Source organism: Mauremys reevesii, linkage group 12 (genome assembly GCF_016161935.1).
Source record: "Mauremys reevesii isolate NIE-2019 linkage group 12, ASM1616193v1, whole genome shotgun sequence".
In the NCBI taxonomy this organism is placed as follows: Eukaryota; Metazoa; Chordata; order Testudines; family Geoemydidae; genus Mauremys; species Mauremys reevesii.
In genome coordinates, this window is record NC_052634.1 from 36,041,532 (window position 1) to 36,061,911 (window position 20,380).

Genomic DNA, 20,380 nt, shown 5'->3' on the forward strand with positions numbered 1-20,380 from the left:
TCTCTCATGGCACTTTTGTAGCCAGTGTTGCAAGGTATTAACGTGCCAGATATGCTAACATCCATATGCCTTCATACTTCAACCACCATTCCAGAGGACATGCTTCCATGCTGATAACGCTCGTTAAAAAAATAATGCATTAATTTGTAACTGAAGACCTTGATGAAGAACTGTATGTCTCCTGCTCCATGGTTTTATCTGCATTCTGCCATATATTTCGTTTTATGGCAGTCTTGGGTGATGCCCCAGCACATGTTGTTCACTTTAAGAACACTTTCAATGCAAATTTGACAAAACACAAAGAAAGTATAACGTGAGATTTCTAGAGATAGCTACAGCGCTTGACCTAAGGTTTAAGAATCTGAAGAGCCTTCCAAAATCCAAGAGGGACGAGGTGTGAAACATGTTGGCAGAAGTCCTCAAAGAGCAACACTCTGATGCGAACAGTACAGAACCTGAACCACTAGACAGGAAAATCAATCTTCGGTTGGTGGCATCTGACTCAGATGAGGAATATGAATGTACTTTGGCAGGGGCGGCTCTAGCCATTTCACCACCCCAAGCACGGTGGCACGCCACGGGGGGCGCTCTGCCGGTCGCCTGTCCAGCGGCTCCGGTGGACCTCCCGCAGACGTGCCTGCGGATGCTCCACCCCAGCCACGGGACCAGCGGACCCTCCACAGGCACCCCTGCGGGAGGTCCACTGGAGCCGCCTGCCACCCTCCCGGGACCAGCAGAGCGCCCCCCGCGGCATGCCGCCCCAAGCACGTGCTGGGGTCTGGAGCCGCCCCTGTACTTTGGATCGTTATCGAGCAGTACCTGTCATCAGCATGGAAGCATGTCCCTGGCCTCTGATTGCTAGAAGCTAGGAGGGGAGAACAGGGGCTGGAGCTCTCCATGGCCGCCTGGTCTGCTCACTCCCTCTGAAGCCCATAGCCAGGGCCAGCCTTAGGGGTGGGTGCCACCAGGGAATTGCCCAGGGGCACCGTGGTCAAGGGCAGTGCTGTACAGTAGCAGAGAGGTTTGTGCTGCTGGTGTAAAGTCAGAAACTGCTCCCGGCTGGCAGGGGAGAGCTGCTTGGGGTGGTGCCCAGATTTCTCCCTGCTCCCTCCCGGCATAGGAACATGGGGGGAGGGAGGGGAAGAGAAGGGGGAGAGAGCGGTGATGAGCGGATACTGCTCCCCCCAATGTTCCTCCGTGCCCCCCTAGGGGGCCGTAAGGGGGGAGCAAGGAGCGACATCAGGGCTCCCTGCATCCAGGTCACCTTCCCCACCTGGGCTGCATAAGGGGAGGACAGAGGGAGCAAAAACCCTTGCTGAGCTCAGCACACACAAGCCAGGAAAAGATTAACACCCACCCCCAGCCCAGCCAAAGTGGGAGCTTCCCCCACTTCCCGGCCACAGGCCCACGGGGCTCATGGATGGAGGAGTTTGGGGGGCTGTGGGGGCCCCTGAAGGACTAGCTCAGCGTGTGATGAGTGACTGGGATGTATGTGGGGGCCGGACTGTGGGTTGGGGTGTCCAGGGGGACCCCAGGGAAGGGACTAGGGGGATTAGGGATAGAGGAGGGTGGGGTTACCGAGGTGCATTGTGGGAAGGTGGGATTTAGAGCCCAGAGTGGATGGGTGGGGGCGGGTTGCAGGACCCCACAGTGGCTGAAAAGGGGAACCCGGCAGGTTTGGGGGCAGCAGAGATTGGAGCTGAGGAACCCCCCACCCTGGGGATGGACTGGGGCAGTGGGGGGGATGGGAAAGTGGGGCCCAGCCATGGGGAAATGGGCTGGAGGCAATTAGGGGCGGGGCGCTGGGGGAGAGGAGGAGGAGGAGGAAGGGGGCAGGGTGACGGGGGGCGAAGGGAAAGGCCGGGCAGAGTGGACAGGGTGGGGGAGGGGACGCTGGGGGCGGGGCTGGCGGGAGGGTGACAGCAGGGGGGGAGGGGTGAAGCCCTTTCACTCCGCGCTGCCTCTGCCCAGCATTCGAATCCCAACGGCCGCAGCGCGCCCGGGGGGGGGGGCAGCGAAGCCTCGGGGCGAGGGAACCGGGGCCTCCCCCCACGCGCCGAGTCTCTGTCCCGCGCTCTCTCCGCCAATCAGGGAGCGGGGAGGGGCGCGGCGAAGTGACGAGTTATGGCCAAGTGTGAGAGAGAGAACTACGCTTCCCAGAGTGCACCGGGAGGGGGCGCGTTGTCTGAGCAACCGACCGTCACTTCCGCTCTGAGACGAGCCAGGAACTACAACTCCCAGCCTGCCCCGGGGCGCCTCCGTCCTCTCCAGCCCAGGTAAGGGCGGGTCCCTGGGTCAACCTGACAGCTCCCCCCCACCCAACACCTCATCCCCGCCCCGCCCCCAGAGAGCCCTGGCCCCGCCCCCCGGTGCAGGGTGTGACGCTGCCCCGCGCAGGAACGTGCTGCGCCGCTTCGCCCCCCCCGCTCCCCCCGGCTGGTCGGGGCGGGGGCGGGTCCGGCTCTGCCCCGGGGCTGGATCCCCCGACTCCCGCTGCCCCCAGCCCCCTCCCCCTCCCCGGGTGAGCCCGGCTCCAAAGCCCCGCCCGGTCACTGCCCACCCCCGTGCGGGGGCACCAGCGCTGGGCCGGGTCGTGATGGGAAATTGTCCAAGCTGGCCCAGGAGAGACGTGTGTGTCCCTGCTGCCCCCTGCTGGCGGGGCTGAGCCCTGCTCTGTGTGTGTGTGCGTGTGTGTCTGTGACACTGTTTGTATCAGTGTGTTGCTGGGCTAACCAGTAGGAAATGGCTTTGCAGGATTTTGTATCCTGCAGCAAGTGAGTGACTGACGCACACTGAGGCACAAAGACACTCACACAATCCCAAGAACACTCACACACAACACACCCAGAGGGACATGCTAGCCCAACCCCCAAAGAGAGCAACAATCACATCCCCAGCCGCACTCACAATCACCCCCCCACACCATAATATTTGCAATCGTGCTCAGAGACACAACTGCACACAGTTCACTCCCACTGCTCCCAACACAAGGACCTCCTGCCCCACACAGCATGTGCCGAGGCCTGTGGAACTCACTGCCACTGGACAGCTACCAATGAGAATGATCCCCTCATGCTGGATCATCTGCTTGGCCCCCTGCCCCCTCTCGGGGTGCGCTGTGTGGCGTGGCTGGGGATTGTGCAATGGCCCAGCACCAGGCAACACAGAACTGACACCACACGCCCTGCCCCACCTCACCTGAGCTGCTCTCCAGGTGCATCGGAGCCCAGCACCCCGCACCTGGGCCCTCCTGCCCCACAGGGGGTGAGCTGCAGCCCCTGCCACACTGCGCAGAGGGGAGAAGGGTCAGGCCAGCCAGCCGTTGTAAGATGCGGAAATCACCATCGGGGTCAACGGTATGGGGGCTGTGACATACAGAGAATCAGTTGTCGCGCTGGCAGAGGGCAGCAGAGCACACACACACAATTGCAAACATACACGAACACATGCATGAATCCAGCCACACACACACAATTGCTAATATACACAAACACCCGCACAAATCCAGCCAACACCAACACAAGCCTGGGAGCCAGGGGAGCAGAGCAGGCTGGGGCTGGGTCACTCCACTTCCCGCAGGAAGTAGCCAGCCCCCCTGGTCCCACGATGGCCTGGGACCAGCCCCCTTCTGCTTCCCCCCACGCTGGCCTGGGGCCCCAGCCTGCTCTGCTCCCCTGGCTCCCAAGCTTGGGGGGCGGGGACCGCCCCACAGCACTCACCGGTGGCGTGGCTGGGAGCCAGGGGAATGGACCAGGCTGGGGCTGGGTCACTCCACGTACCATGCAGTGAGTGCAGGGGTGGGGGCCATGAGGAAGAGCCGGGCAGCACCCCCTGCAGCAGCTCCCCACCCCAGCTCACCTCCACTCCGCCTTCTCCCCTGAGCACGCCGGCGCCGCTCCACTTCTCCCGCCTCCCAGGCTTGTGGTGCCAATCAGCTGTTTAGTGCCGCAAGCCTGGGAGGGGAGGAGAATCAGAGCAGGGACGGCGTGCTCAGGGGAGAAGACGGAGCAGAGGTGAGCTGGGACAGGGAGCGGTGCCCCTGCAGGCCCCGCCCCCGTTACTTGCTGTGGGCAGCCCTCCCCCCGCACCTCCCCAGCCCCCTGCCCCAGCTCACCTCCACTCCCCCGCCTCCCCTGAGTGCGATTTTTGGTACCCCCAACCACTTGGCACCCTGGGCGGCCGACTAGTTGGCCTAGTGGTTGCACCGGCCCTGGCCATTGCCTGTCAGCAGGATTCCCCCTCCTCCTCCTCAGGGAGACTAAATCTCTGCACCTAGACAGCTGGTCCGTCCGCTGCACCCCAATCCCCCATGCCTGAGCCTCCCTGCCAAAGCCCTGCACCTGGCTCCAGAGAATTAAGTCTCACGTGTCGCTGGGAACTCGACTTCTTGTGCCCAGAGAGTCTCGGCCCCCCTCAGTAGCTGACCTGAGAAACACAGTGTCTGCAAAAGCAGCAAAGAGTCGTGTGGCACCTCACAGACTAACAGACGTATTGGAGCATGAGCTTTCGTGGGTGAATCCCCATTTCGTCGGATGCGTCAGTGTCGGCCTTTCCCAAAGAAGTGCCTGGAGGGCCTTTTTCTATGTGACCATGTGGCCTAATGGATAAGGCGTCTGACTTCGGATCAGGCGATCGAGGGTTCGAGTCCCTTCGTGGTTGTGCTTGTGCAGTTCTACCTTTGGGCTGAAAGTCCTGCTCCCTTCAGGGCTGGAACCTCTTCTTAGCCGCTCCGGCCAGTGCTCTGGCTTCAGCTAGAGCCCCGGGAAGGAGTTGGGGGGTGGGTGTCACAAAGGCTGGGGCATGAGCCCCAGGTGCTTCCAGTCTTGCCTTTGCCCTTCCTGACTTGCCAGAGAAAATGGGTGGCTCCCTGGGCTAGAGTGTGGAGCAGTTTCCCTCTTCCAAATGTGCACCTGTCCCTGTGCTTGAGGGGGTTTGCTACATGGAGCCTGGGTGTTTCTCTGCTTCTCGCCAGCTGGGGAAAAATCTCCTGCCCCACTGCCAAAGTGAGCATGGAGAGTGGGAACAGTAAGAGGCCCCACCAGGGGGGCTGGCCCTGCTTTCCTACCATCTTCTGATGTTGGCCACAAAGCATCAGCAGCATCCCCACATGCTGGTCTGCGGGTGGCCTTCAGTGGGGTTTGGCATGGCAGGGAGCAGCCTGGCTGGGTGTTTTTGTGCCTGTCTGAAGGCCACAAATAGACATGGTCCTGCCCTCCTCTGGCCCTGACCTCAGTTGCTCTGTGGCTTTTAAGCCGTCCCTTGGAGCCGTCAGTACCAGCCGCCTCTGCTCTAGGTGCCCAGAGGAGGAGAGGTGCTGGGCTCTGTGACGAAGTGGGGGATTTTCTTGGGGTTTTCTGTGTTTTCCAGTGGTTCGCATGCACAGGGAGTGGGACTCAGTGTCCCCGGGTGTTACTGGTTTAACGAGGTGAGGGGAGAGGGAGTTTGTTGTTACAGAGGACCGGAGAGGGACTTGGGACCCGGCTGATGGCCTGGAGGATGGAGACCCCAGCGACTGGTGACCCGGAGACCCAGCTCAGGAGTCACAGCCAGTTCTGGCCAGTGAGAGGACAATGGGCTGCAGAGACCCCGTGACCAACCTGTTCCAGCCAGAGGGGGGCAGAGAGGGGAGGAGGCCCAGGCAGCCCTGTTTACCTGGAGAAAAGACAATGGACAGAGGTGGGGCCTGGGGCCCGGGATATCGGAGGCCCAGCTGGGGGCAGGGGGGCTCTGGGCTGGTGAGGGGAAGCAGGCAGAGCCCACCTGGCTGCACGGGGACTGGGATGTGCTGGGCTGAGGGAGGCCAGGCCTGAGGCCCTGAGAGTTTCCTGTGCTGGGTTCAACTCTCAATAAACCCTCCTGTTTTATGCTGGCTGAGAGTCACTCCGGTCTAGAGAACAGGGGGCATCAACCCCTTCGGGGGTGAGGAGGCCCAGGAGGTCCCGAGCGCGTGGACTCCCTGAGGGGGCCCACGGCGAGAGACAGACGTGCTAAGGCTCAGAGAGGTGCGGCTCCAGGAGGTGGAGGGGCCTGACCCCGAGAGAGAGTGGACCCCCGCGAAGGGCTGTCGCACTGAAAGGGGCACCCCCCCACGGACCGCACGGGGCCAAGAGTGGGCACGATCTGTGAGTCCGTGACAGGCAGTGACATCACAAAGGCCTTTTGCAGGACCTCAGACTATTGGTCAAAGGTGTTGGGGAGGTGGTGACCTCACAGAGAGATGCTGACATCAGCCAGGCAGGACAGAGGCGAGGGGCCAGGGAAACCTCAGAGACCCCTGTGGCTTTGCTTCAGCAAGTCTCCTTCTCTAGGTCTCTCTTTGAGGACTGAGAGAGTATTCGGGTTCACGGACGTGAGCGCCAGGAGGAACCTCTTTCGAGTTTTCTCCTTCCCTTTTAGTGATTTTACTAGAAAACAGACGTCCCTGTTTAGAAGGTAAGAGCCTCCTCGAGGGAAGGGGTGTCCTGGGGAGTGTCACAGTTCGGATGCTGGTGCCCCCCCATGTAAGGAAGTTCCCACCACCATGCTCTGTGTTCGCAGTGCGGGAGAGAGCAGCATCCATGGCAGTGATTTGCTCCTGGCTGCTGGAGCAGAGCAGCAGGCTCAGCTGTCAGAACTTCCCAGAGCGATGAAAGGGGAGGGGCCCATGGCTCTGTAGCAGGAATGCAGGGCAGACGAGTTCACAGAGGGCATTGTGGGATACTGGAGGAGGCCAGTTATGGTGATATAATGAACAGCAGCGTCTACATTGACACTCTCACTTTAAGATTGCTGCAAAAAGCTCTAGACCGCTCATCAAAGTGGTTTTATTTTGTCAGCAAAACAGGGCAGTTTTGTCGCCAGATGTGGCATTGCAGTGTGTACACCAGCCACAAGCTGCTAACTGAGGAAGCATAGTGTGTTTTTCACACATCTGAGCAATATAATTCTGCTGAAATAACTTTGTAGTGCAGACCTGGCCAAAAAATCTCTCTCTCTCTCTCTCTCTCTCTCTCTCACACACACACACACACACACAGCTTGCAAGGAAAATGTCACCTGCTCCTCTGCTTTGCAGAATCCAAACACAAGCAAAGCTTGTCAGGCTCAGGTGGGGATGCAAAGAGGCAGGTGTGAGCAGACACTGTACCTTAATCACAGGCAGGCACCATGGTTTAGCTGGTTAAAGTACCTGTTTTGTAAACAGGAGATCCTGGGTTCAACTCCCAGTGGTGCCTTGTTGAGATCCTTTTAGAGCACCTGGTATTGGCTACTGCCAGAAGACAAGATTCAGAGCTAGATGGACCTTTGGTCCAGCCCAGTGTGGTTTTTCTTATGATTTAAATTACACTCACAGGCACTGATAATAGAGTTACTGATTGTTTGGGAGTTAAGAGCTCATAGGTCAGTGGTCCAAGCCCCTTGCAGGTGGTCCCCTCCCTGTGGGACAGGGGCAGGTCTGAGCTATCGCACCAAATGCTCATTGTGGCTTCCAGAATCTGTGGGCAGCTCATTTAGTTTACACCCAGGGTTGAGTCCTTGATTCACACATCAAGGATAACAACCCTTTGTTTCTCCTGATCCAATAATAAGAAGACTGGGAATCCAACACCAGCCACCAGTGATCATTTCGGCAAGCAACCCAACCTATTTCCAACATACTGTAAAATCCACATGCAGACTCATACACGAAACCTTGCAAGAAAATCTTCCTGAGGGGGTCTGAAGCACCTGCTGCTGGAGGGAAGGAGGGAGCCGTGGGTTGGGATTGAGGAGCAGCGTGAGGAGAAGAGGCCTGTGGGTTGGGATTGAGGGGCACTGGGAATAGGAGGGGGCTGTGGGTTGGGATTGAGGAGCAGCGTGATGAGAAGGGGCCTGTGGGTTGGGTCTGAGGGGCACTGGGAGTAGAGGGGACATGGGTTTAGGCTGAAGAGCATCTTCATTTGAGGATCCAGCAGGACAGGGAAGGCAGCAGGTGATTCTAATTCCTTAGGGATATTCTGTGTGTTTGTGTGTGCAGGGGAGGAACATGCTCTGTGCCCAGAGGCCTTTATTCCTCCAGCCTGTGAGGACAGAGGGGATGTCAAGAAGTTGCTCCTTCAATCCCCCACACACAAAGGCCCTTCTTAAGAAAGGCAAAATCCTGAAGAGAAAGAGTAACACCAAAGAAGACTCCCGAAAGTCAGATTTTTACAATTATAGTAAGAAGTTTATCACCTGACCAGGGACTTGAACCCTGGACCCTCAGGTTAAAAGTCTGATGTTCTGCCAACTGAGCTAGCCAGGCTCACCCAGGAAAAGTGCAAGTTGATGCAGAGGTGAAGCTAGTCAAGAAAAAGTGAGACGGACACAATAGGGGAAACCTGCTGCTCTCTCTCTCTTCCCAGCCCTGGCCTGGCCTGGTATTAGTGCTGGTGAAAAAGAGGGGAAAATATCGGCATCTACCAGCCATTCATAGCTGTACAAGACTCAGGCACAATACAGAGGTGCCCATCTGCAAGTGCCGAATGGTTGGATTGGCTAATGCAGCCTGTAGATGTCCAGGGCACACTGGGATACAGAGCCAAGTGTCCATCACCATCATCATTTCACAGGGATAATGATAATGATGGGAAGGGTCACAATTGACTCTGTAGTTGCATACAAAGGTGCACGTTTGGCAGATACATTGGGAAATTCTGGCTCCTTCTCAGGCTCAGGTTGGCCACCCCGGTCTAGATGTAGAAGTTACAACATTTAAACTTGAAAGAGGGGCCAATTTCCCCATCATTTCCCACCTTTACATCCAAACACGATGACTTTCTGAATGAACCCTCCTCGTTCAGCCAGAAGATCTTGGGGTGGGTGTAGGAGTCACTGGGTAAAATTCTCTGGACTCTGTTATGACTCAGGTCAGAGCAGAGGTACCTAGTGATCTAGTCTGGCTGTAAAATCTATATATCAATACCAAATATGGTGTGAAATTAATCCTCAGAAATGGCTGTTCCCCACCCAGACCCCAGCAAAGGGCTCTCCAAGGAAGGGGGCTGTTGAGGAAGGAAAGAAGAAAGATGTTCTCTCCCTGGAGGGACTGGGCTCTGCGCTTTGGACAGAAAGGAGGGGAAGGAAATGGCCAAACGATGGGAGCAGAACCTGAGAAATGAAACACAATAGGCTTCTGAGCACATTGCTTCCGAACAGTGAATGAACCTGACTCCCGTATCATGAAAAGCCAAAAAGCCGTTTCTTTCTATGCCCGGGAGAAAAGAGTTCCAATCATTCCTGCCTGTTTACTTTTGAATTATTTTACATTATAAAGAAAATTGTAACAAAATTAGTCTGAACTTGAGCTGCCTGTTATTAAAAGCTGGTTCCCCAAATCAGTTCTTCCAACTGCCCTGCTAGAAACACCCCCAGGTCCCTGCTCACCCCAGGAAGAGGAAAAAGAGAAACCCCCACTGGGCACTGCCCTTGGCTCCAGGCTGCTGTCCCGGGGTGCGGGTGGGGACTGATTGTTTGCTGCTGAGGACGGAGCCAGTAGAGGCCTCTGGTGCTCTGCTCCTAGCATCTGCCCAGCCCAGGCTGTCCTCTGCCTCAGCTGCTGCTCCTGGCCTGCTCTAGAGTCAAACACGCAGGGCCCCCAGGGGAACAGAGGCTGGGACAGGGCAGCAGCCTGGGCTGGGCTGGGAAGATGCTGGGAGTTCTCGTTCCCTGAGAACTGGCCTGGCTCCCTTCTCAACAGCAAACAAATCAATTCCACGTCCCCTCCCCAGAAAAACCAGCCTGGAGCCAAGGGCAGCAGGGGACGATTCCCTCCAGTTCCCACCGAGGCAGGAGAGAACCCAGGGTGTTTCTAGCAGAGCTTATGGAACTGACGTGGGGAAACCAGCTTTTAATAACAGGCAGTTCCAGTTTAAGCTAAGTGTTTTTAACAATTTCTACAACATGAAATAACCCTTCAATCGTAGTGTCACCATCCATAAAATTGCTTCAGCCTCCTAAGTGCACAACTAAACATCTCTTCAAACACAAGGGAGTGGAGATGAGTCAGTGTTCAGAGCCATCCCACATAAAAGAACCATGTTGTGGTACATACTGGCCCCATCATGTGGCCATGGCCTTTCCCTCCTCTCTTCTTAAAAGTTTTAGTATTTTGCACAGAAACTTTCTTCCCTCAGGAGAGACCTGGGAACCAGGACTGCCAGCCAGACAAACACCTTTAAGAGGAGGCATAATCTATCAAAAAATGATCTCCCTTCTTCTGTTCAGTGGCAGCCTGAAATGCTACTTATACCGGCGGAGCTGGAGGATTGAAAGCAGCTACATCAAGCCCCTGTGTAGCTCACAGGAATGAACACAAACACTCCCTTGTATCTGAAGAGATGTTTAGTTTTACCCTTGGTAAACTACAAGACTAAAGGGAAAGGCAGTGATGGTGTCAGATATAAAGAGTGAAACACAAAACAATCATCATAATTATGCCTATAGTGACTGCAAAATCTTTCTATATTCTTCTTATTATCATCAGTGTATTATTTTCTCTGGCATCTAGACATTGACTAGACCTTGACCAAGAAATTTGGATCTTGACAAAATATTCAACTACCCCTCGTTAAGGTAATGGACTTGACACCCACTCGGGTGTCTCCACGCAGGTTCAAGTACTAACAACAGTGGCACCTTACAGCCATAGATTTTAATCAGGGCAATACATTGATACAAATTCCTGTTAAATCATTTCTCAGCCAGAGTCCATCACCCACATTCCTTAGGGCATTGGGCCACCATGTGGACGTTTCATTTCCCGCTTAAATTTCACACAGAGACACAATTTCCTTTGCACAGATCCATGAACAGCAAAACCTCCCTGAGTCTCTTTTCTGAGCCTGGGCATTCAATTGTATTGAAACCTTCTCTCCTGCAATGGCGATGGTCAGACAGAGGGGACGTGACCACCTTCACCTCTGACAGTGAGATATTGGCTCAGCTCTTTCTTTCTGCTGCTGTTGTTAGTCCATGAAACATCAGGGATGGAATGCAAGGCTGAGCTCACACACCAATCCCCTGAAACATTTCAGTGCCCCAGAGAAATCCTGACCCCTGCTATTGCAATGATATGGTGGAGATTCGAATAGTCGCAGTGTAGAAGGAGCCTGAGGGTGTTTATTTGTGAGCTGAGGTTCCCTGTCTGACATTTGCCTTCTTTCCTGGTTCGTTATGTCTCCAGTGAGCAAACCGGAGCTGTCACAAGGCTGGTTAAATGCTGCTTTTTAGACCAGAGAGCTGGGGTTGATTTAGCATGCTGTCGCCATCAGCTGGTCAGAGTAACCAGGGTGAAAGGGTGGAATTTAGGATTCTCCCACCAAGGGGAGGTGCTGTTGGACTCCTCTAGTGGGGGAGAGTCTGAAAAAGTTTCTCAGCTCCCAGAGACAGGGCAGACAAGCTGGTGCCACACACACATTTTAACAGGGAATCAGGCCCCCTCGGGAAAAACTCAAAAGAAGCCCAGGCCCAGGAGTGTCAGGGAAGGGAATCACTGTTTTCCTTAAGAGGTGGGTTCGGGAAACCTGCAGGTCCTTAGATCCCTCCAGCGCCTGATAGAACCATTTGTGGGGAAGGTCTGGGGAAGCCGAGGAGGACAAGGAGACGGGAAAAGGGCTTGCAGCTGTTGTGTAATCCCCATGCTCCCAGCAGAAGGATCTGGAGGGGTCAGCGCTGTGGTTGCTTGTTGAGGACACAGAACTCACAAGATGGCAAAGCTCAGAGCCCCGTTACACAGAGTCAGAATGTGATCAGCTCACACCCAGGGGGAGCAACACCCCTCCCTTGGTCTCTATGTCAGGGCTCCTATCAGCTCAGTGTCCTTCCCGCAAGAGTCGGCTGCTGAGAGGGCTGCAATGGGGTAAATGAAGGCAGAGGAGGATTGTTCCTGCTGGGTTTTCTTTGTGTTGCTCTGTGATCCTGCTGGAGGAAGCTGAAGCATCATTTGAGTTTTTTTCAGTGGCTTGGGTTGGGCTGAGATTGTGACCCTGAGCACAGGGGTTCTCTGCTCTTAGCCCCTCAGGGAATGGACAATGGAGCAGCTTCAGAGATTGGCTAGAAAGTAGCCTAAGAAAGTGTAACATAAGTGAGAAGAAAAACAACATCATCACCTCCCTGGTGGTCTAGTGGTTAGGATTTGGCATTTTCACTGCCATGGCTTGTGTTCAATTCCCAGTCAGGGAAAAGTGACTTTAAACCAAAACTGCTTCAGCTATTCTTCACTTGCATGTAAATAAATCCACTTTTTTTTCCTGATTCTCCCATCTTCCCAGTGTCTCCATGGCAGGGCCGGCTCCAGACCCCAGCACAGTGGGGCGGTCAATGAAAAGGGGAGGCTTCAGCAGCAATTCATCCCTCTCAGAGGGAAGGACTTGAGGCCAACTACAGCAGAGGTAGAGCTGCAGCTTTTTTATTTTTTTTTCCACTGGGGGGGCAAAAACACTGGATCTGGCCCTGCTCCATGGAAGAGAATTTGTTAAATCCCAGATAAGTGCAGTTCTATCAGTTCTCAGCCTAAATCCTTAGGTCTTAATCCTGAGGATATTGTCCCACCATGGGGCCATTTCCCGCCTCTCTTTCCTAGGGAAGCACAATTTTCCTTGCACAGACACAGGAATAGCAAGATCTTTCTCTGTCCCTTGTGCAAAGCAGGGGGCCAAATTCCATGGAAACAATGGACAAGCAGGGGGCCCTGGGCACATCCAGCCCTGGCCGTGAGATGTTCCCTCCCCTCTTTCTTTATGCCCCTGTTGTTATTTCATCGATTGGCTGGGATGGGGGAAAAGCTGAGTTCACTCCAGGTGGAAGGGAAAAAGGACCCTGAAAGTCTCAGGCCCCAACTCCTGCTACCAGGATCACTGAGGTGCTGGGAATCTGCATGGGAAAGGGACTGTGTGAATTGTCAAGGTGGGGAATGAATAACAATTTACAAGAAGAGCCACCTCATTAACCACTGACACAGGCTAATCCTGCCGCAGATAGAAGGGAAACTGGGAGTGATTCTTTGCTGCTCAGCCATGGAAACAGTGACCCCATTGCACCGCAGTGAATGTGCTGGGGAAAGCTGGACTTCACAGGCAGGAAGAAAGAGCAGACCCTAGAAACACCTAGAGCTTCCCACACCACTGCCGCCAACAGGGGCAGGTGTTGAGCGACTCACAGTGCCCCCCCCCCGACACATTACCTTCCAGCAGGGGGTGGCAGCACCCCCCACCCAATGCAGGGGAGACGGCTGAGTGTATCTCTGCACCCTGAGTCCAGGGCACCCACTCTCTCTGCCCCACACATCGAATCTGGCCCTGCTGCAAAGTGACCCCTAAGAACCGGCAACCTCCAGGACAGCAGGTTTGGCCTCAGAGCAGGGAATGTGTCCCTCATGCTGCTTTTAGGCCACTAGGTGCTCTGGAAACAGGAGGGCTCTGAGTGTAACCTATAGGACATATGGCCCATCTGGGGATGTAGCTCAGTGGTAGAGCACATGCTTTGCATGTATGAGGTCCTGGGTTCAATCTGCAGCATCTCCCATTTCTTTTCACCCTGCTGCTTTGCTCCTGCCCAGAGGGGATGTGGCCCAGCAGTCTCCCTGCAGGAATTTCAATCCTGTTCAGTGATGGATAAGTGCCAATTGCATGGAAGGTCAGAGTGGGGGGGTTCTGCTCCTAAGTCTCCTCTGTACATTTAAGATTCCCACCAGTTGTGTTGCCTGGGACAAGGGTAGATGAGAAGGGAGAATCCTCCAGCACTGGAGGGAAAGGTCCCATCTGCACAGACTGAGAGGCAAAGACTAGACTTATTTCTAGTCTGGGCCCAATCTTTTCTCCTGGTATAGTCCTTGTTCCAGCTCAGGTGGTAGCTGGGGATGTCTCATGACTGCAGCCATGTTTGTTCAGTTCCACCCCCTTATACAGCTTTGGTACAAGGCAGGAATTTTTTGTCTCTCTCCTGGGGAAAAGCCCCAGGTTTAAGATGGATTCCTGTACCAGGTGACATGGTCACATGTCCCGTGAGACCCCCAAGCCTTCATTCTTCCTGGCCTGACTCACAGATGGTGCAGGACAGAGCCATCGCCAGTCAATTGTCCTGGTTAATGGGAGCCATCAAGAGTGCAAACCACTGTAAATGGCCCACACTTTGCATCATTACAACAGGACCTCAGAGTTATAGTTCATATTTCTAGTTTCAGATCCAAGAATGATTGGTTCATACTGTCATGAATAGTTAGTAAAGGGTTAAAACATAGTACCTGGTGGGCACCTGACCTGAGGACCAATCAGGGAAGAGAATTTGAAATTCCTAGGAGGGAACTTTTTCCCTCTGTTTGTGTGTGTGTTGTTCTTAGCCGTTTGGAATTACAAGAGTCCAGATGCTTTAATCAAGTCTTCTACCAGTTTCCACCTTTCTGAACTAATTTCTTCTAGTCAAGACAGTGAGTATTAGAAAGGTACTTTGTGTCCTCATCTAATAATCCTATGTTTGCAATTCTGTGTGTTTGTTATTGATTATTCTTAATTCTGCCTGTACTGTTGTACTGAGAAGGAGAGAGGATTCTCTCCAGAACTTAGCAAGGTTATACCCTATGAGTGTCCAGCTTGGGCTCATAGAGATTCTGTATTTTCTTGTTTTTCTTTTAATAAATTCTTCTATAAAGATTTGATTAAGTCCCTTCTACTGTGGATACGGGGGGGGGGGGAAGCTAAGAGACACTCTCTTGGTGGTGAGACAGGCTTATCTCCGGGCAGAGAAGGGAGGGGGGGGGAAAGGAGAGGCTTCTCCCTCTGTGAGTTGATCTGTGTTTCCCCAGGGAAAACAGGGGTGTCCCGGCCCACATAAATTGACCGAGGTGGTGGCAGTGACAAGGAGACCTACCCTAGGATCTTAGGCTGGGGGAATAGATGCGGGTCCCCACATTGGAGCCCAACAGTTCCAAGTGGGGGGGGAAACCTATGACACATACAAATAGGATGAACACACACCGTAGATTATAAGCTTTGTAATGATACCTTACAAGAGACCTTTTGCATGAAGCATAGTCCAGTCACTTTATATTCACACTCATTAGCATATATTCATAAAATCCTATGGAGTGCAACTTCACAGCAGGGAAAGGGTTTTACTGCGGCACCTGGGAGCAGTTGAGTTTCATGTTCAGGCTGTGGTATGAGTTCCTCCAGGTTTCTCGTAAGCACACAGGGACCTTCGCGGGTGCTCTCGATACAGGAATGGCCCCAACACGATAAAGTGATGGGGATTGCATTTTCCTTTTTTATTTTTGTATTTCCAATGACATTTCTTTTTGTGATTTTGTTTTGCTTTGTATAACTGTGTTTTCTCCTGGATTTGATATTTAACGAAAAAAAGAATATGGCCTCAAGCCACCAGATGGAGGAGCAGGCTGGGGCTAGGACTGCTAAGAGAGCGAGAGTAGCAGATTTTCTGTATAGTTTCCTGCCCTCATTTTCATGATTAGTTTCTCTTCTGCACAAAATTTCCTCTTTTACAATCTGAGCCTGACTAGCTCAGTTGGCAGAGCATCAGACTTCTAACCTGAGGGTCCAGAGTTCAAGTCCCTGGTGAGGCAAAGAAACACTTTCCCCTGTGACATCCCCAAAGAGTTTTAGAAGGACTCTCCTTGACTTTAGTTTTTCCTTTTCAGGACATGGCCTTTCCTAAGAAGGGCCCTTTAGTGCCTGGGACTGAAGGTGCTACTGCCTCACCTGTCCACTGGCCTCACAGTCTGGAGGAAGAAAGGCCTCTGGGGCTGCAGCAAAGTGCCGTGCGCTCACTTTTTGAGCAAATGCAGGGCTGGCCAGAGAGGCATCTTCCCACTGAGTCCTCCCTGCCAGAAAAAATTGTCCCACAGACAGGGGCGGCTCCAGGCCCCGGCACACCAAGCGCTTGCTTGGGACAGCAAGCCACGGGGGGTGCTCTGCCGGTTGCAGCGAGGGCGGCAGGCAGGCTGCCTTCGGCGGCATGCCTGTCAAGGGGCCGCTGGTCCTGTGACTTCGGCGACCTCCCGCAGGCAAGCCACCAAAGGCAACCTGCCTGCTGTGCTTGGGGCGGCAAAATGCCTAGAGCCGCACCTGCCCACAGAGTCCTCCCTGCTGGAAGTCTACAGTAATCAACAGGTGCTCTGCTGGTCCCATGGTGTAAGGGCCAGCACTCAGGACTTTAAATCCTGCAATCTGAGTTGAAGGCTCAGTGGAATCTGAGTACAATTCCTGTGCCATAAACCCTGCTGGGTCTTCCAAGGCTCTGTCTTGCTTTCTCAAAGGCCATGAAAGCCACTACAAAAGGCTTCTTTCTCCTGCTGATAATAGCTCACCTTAACTGATCACTCTCATTATAGTGTGTATGGCAACACCCAATTTTTCATCTTCTGTGTGTGTATGTATGTATATAGATAGATAGATAATCTATATCTTCCTGCTGTATTTTCCGCTGCATGCATCCAATGAAGTTGGTTTTAGCCCAGGAAAGCTTATGCTCAAACAAATTTGTTAGTTTCTAAGGTGCCACAAGTACTCCTTGTTCTTTTTGCAGATAAATGAATGGAGGTTAAGTCCATGAATGGCTATTAGCCAGGATGGGTAAGGAATGGGATCCCTAACCTCTGTTTGTTAGAGGGTGGAGATGGATGTCAGGAGAGAAATCACTTGCTCATTACCTGTTAGGTTCAGTCCCTCTGGGGCACCTGGCATTGGCCACTGTTGCCAGATAGGATGCGGGGTTGGATGGACCTTTGGGCTGACCCAATATGGCCATTCTTATGGTCTTATGAAGGGAGGAGCAATGTACTGGGATAGAGTTTCTGTAGTGTAGTGGTTATCACATTTGCCTAACACGCAAAAGCTCCCTGGTTCAAAACCAGGCAGAAATATGCTGGCTTAATTTTCCCAGCTCCTACTGGCCTATTCCCTGCGGTTGTAGGAGCAGCAGTGATTTGTATGCTCAAAAGGTCTGTTATACTTCCCCTGCTCCCACTTTTGTCTCCTGTCCCTCTCTGAATGCCTGTGAAGTGGCTTTTCCCTTCCCCCGCCCCCCTGGAATGCTCCTGGGATGAATGGGCTGGTTGAAGAGCAGAAGAGCTCTAAGGTAGACAAGGTGTCTGGGACGCTAATTAGGCAGCGATCACACATCCAGATCATGGACACTGCCCAAGGTGGAGTGTGACCAACCAGATGCAGCCAAGTCATCTCTAGTCGCAGGCCATGAGGTGCAGGCCCTTAAAAGGGGAAGGGGTCATGTGCTCAGGAGAGCACTCATAAGCTTGTACCTCCAGTGAATGCCCTTTGCCCAGACCGCCTGGCCAGTGGTTCTCTGCATTGTATTTCATTGTGCCTCAGGAAGACTTACCTTCATCGCACCGTCCATAGCTGTGCTGTGGGACACTTACCTTGCAGAATCCTGACATCTCCAGTGCCATGCCTGTCCTGGGAGCATGAGTATGCAAGTGTGAGTGTGACCCCCCGCCCCGCTTCTTCTTTTGAGCTTAGCTGTCAGTATAATAAACGTGCTGCTTTCTGCCAAACTGTGTTGGGTCATTAGTCCTCCCTACGCTGACTAGCTGGCCCAATTTTGGGTAACACCTGCGATAAACTCAACCCCTGCAGGATAGAGGGTGGTGAAATGAGCTGGGAAAAAGCCTTAGCATCAGTATGGGAAAGCTAGAGGACCTTGGCCAGTCACCCTTTGAAGCCTTGTGGCTTGGTCTCCTCTGCCCTTGGAGGTTGGCCTATGGCGGACGGCTCTTCCTGCTGGCTTCCTTTGTGTGACTTGCCAAAGGAGGGAGTGAGGTGGGAATGGGGCAAAAGAGGAAAGTCGAGCTGAGGAAGGCAGGGCAGAAGCTAAGTGCCTCAGTGCGGCTAAGTGGGGTTAGTAGAGCGTCACCATTCGTTCTGCAAAGCCTGGGGAGGTGCGGTTGGCTGCTGGGAGGTAGAATCCTGTGCCTGCCTCTTGGCTTCCCAGGGATGGCTACTTGCAGCCCAGGAGAAGAAGGATGGTTCTGGGTGAAAGGAAGACAAGCAAAGCTCTGGGAGGAAATTTGGGTGCGCAGTGCAGGCTCTGTGCTGGGGGAGGGGGTTGGGGTGCAGGAGGGGTGGCGCTTACCCCGGGCAGTGCAGATCCCAAAGTGACCGGTACACACAACCCTGCGGCAGCAGCTCCTAGGTGGGCGAGGCCAGGGGGTCTCCGTGCGCCACTGCCTGCAGGCGCTGCCCCCAGAGCTCCAATTGGCTGCAGTTCCTGGCCAATGGGAGCTGCGGAGTTGGTACTCGGGGCAGGGGCAGTGCATGGAGACACTCCCCCCACCCCAGGGGATGCTGGGACATGCCGGCCATTTCTGGGAGTGGCATGGAGGGACGGAGGCAGAGTGGGCAGGGAGCCACCTCAGTGCTGCTGGCACATCTCTGCACACCCATTGGGGGAGGGGAGCAGAGGGCCTCCATGTGCTGCCTGGGGTAGGGGCAGTGCACAGAGCTGCCTCCCCTCCCGGGTCTATTACAGGAGTGGATGGGTGGGGTGTTTTGGCCTATAAGGTGCAACAGGGCGGACTAGATGATCACACTGGTCCCTTCTGACCTTAAAGGCTCTTGAGTCTAAAAGGGAGAGGGAAGTAAAGGGAAAAAAATAAAAAATAAACCAAATGTTGTAATACCAGGATGACTCCACCTGCTCATTGTATAGTCCTGCCCCTTTCTTCCTCCATTGTGTGTTGAATGACCTGCAGGACATTGATTCTCTCCTTCCATTGCTAAACTGATACAATGTGACTGAAATTAAACCCATTCCCAGCAGCAAAAACATCACATCGCTGCATTGGCTGGGAATTGAACCCAGGTCAACTGCTTGGAAGGCAGCTATGCTCACCACTATACCACCAATGCATCTGGCAAAAGTGCTGCTTATGCTTGCCCAATGAGGCTAGAGCAGAATTGAGGCGTTTTACTACCTGTTAAAATGTACTGGAGTCTCATCACTAAAAAAAAACCTACCTCTATCTCCACCTGGGTTTGAACCATCAGCCTCTCAATTAGGTCACCAAAGTGGTTAATCACAGACACAGGTAACTACCCTACTTCCCAAGCTTGTCTATGAAGCACCTACAGGGGCACACCTGGCTAGTGAGGGAGGCGCACTGCTGGGGTTATGAGTTCAGGCCTCACCCAAAGCATCTGTTTTCAGTAGCCATGGAGCTTCCCCCACTCACTTTGTCTAATTCACATGGAAAGTGCCATATGAGGGTGATGAGAGCAAATTCTAAACTCTGAAATGTGGAGGTGGCCCATAGATTGGGATAAGGGGATTGAAGAGAAAAAGCTCTAAGGATATAAAACCAGTCTCCAGGGGCAGGTACGGTACAACGCCTCAACAGGGAGCCATTTGGGGGAGGAGGTTTCACTTCCTCTGTTCAATGTCCTGAGAGGTATTTTAAGATGAAGATAACACCATGGCTCACAGTTGACTGGCACGTCCTGGGTTAAAGAAAGGAAGGGACTTGGGTTAACAGTCGGAAGATTTGTGTTACCATCACTGTCTGACCCCCCTTCAGTGCAGAGGTTTGTACTTTGTTGGGTGGAACGCACAGACTCCTGGAGAGCAGGGGCAGCTGTTTCCATGGCAGAGAGCCTGGCACTTAGGAGACTATCTTGACTTGCTGTTTTGAAGCAATTCAATAAAATAACAGTGGAGCTGCAATGTCCAGTCCTAAATTTCAGGCCCCCCCCCCCAGTGCAAAAATGCTATTTTAGGATCTAAACAGGAGGCTTCCGGCTCTAGGACACCTGACCAGAGAGCTCAGTGCGGGGGGGGGGGGCGGGGAGAGCTATAAGAGCTGCTGACTCTGAGGGTCCTGGGCTAAATCCACTTGCAGGTGGAAGTGTTTTGATTTATTTGATGGATAATGAGCACCAGCTACCAGGGGAGAAGCCCTGCCAACCTGCTGCCACTCCAGCTGCTGCCCCGGGCGGGGAGCCCCAGTGGGCCTGCTGCTGCTCCGGCCACCCCAGGAGTGCTGCCGGGGGCCACCGAGCTGCGGCTGCTCCTGCTGCCCGCGGAACCACAGGAGGGAGATGATTTTTTGACAGTGACGGATGCCTCATCCTAAAGGCCTTTGTCTGCCCCCTTCTAGTGACTGGTTGGTACAGGAATGCAGCCCTCACTCCTGAGTCTCTCCTGGGGAAATAATGTTTCTGTGCAAAACACCAAAGCTTTTGACAGAAAGGAAGAAAAGGAAATGGCCACACGCTGGGACTAGGACATAAGGAATGAAACACAAGATGCTTCTCCCATGTGCATTGACTTGGAACGTTGTTGTTTCCGATGGTGGTGTATCCATGTTGGTCCCAGGACATGAGACACAAGGGGGCGGGGGGGTCACATATCTTCT

General features: G+C 53.7%; 5 non-coding genes across 5 annotated transcripts; 4 read left to right on the forward strand and 1 right to left on the reverse strand.

Moving 5' to 3' along the window:
• The first annotated feature begins 4,586 nt into the window (after positions 1 to 4,586).
• Positions 4,587 to 4,659, forward strand: TRNAR-UCG. The gene has a single exon. It is a non-coding gene; the product is annotated as a tRNA-Arg (tRNA).
• Positions 4,660 to 7,140: 2,481 nt separating this feature from the next.
• Positions 7,141 to 7,214, forward strand: TRNAT-UGU. The gene has a single exon. It is a non-coding gene; the product is annotated as a tRNA-Thr (tRNA).
• Positions 7,215 to 12,108: 4,894 nt separating this feature from the next.
• On the forward strand, positions 12,109 to 12,180 carry TRNAE-UUC. Its single transcript has one exon. It is a non-coding gene; the product is annotated as a tRNA-Glu (tRNA).
• A 3,321-nt stretch (positions 12,181 to 15,501) lies between these two features.
• On the forward strand, positions 15,502 to 15,574 carry TRNAR-UCU. The gene has a single exon. It is a non-coding gene; the product is annotated as a tRNA-Arg (tRNA).
• Positions 15,575 to 18,806: 3,232 nt separating this feature from the next.
• Positions 18,807 to 18,878, reverse strand: TRNAG-UCC. The gene has a single exon. It is a non-coding gene; the product is annotated as a tRNA-Gly (tRNA).
• Positions 18,879 to 20,380: the final 1,502 nt, after the last annotated feature.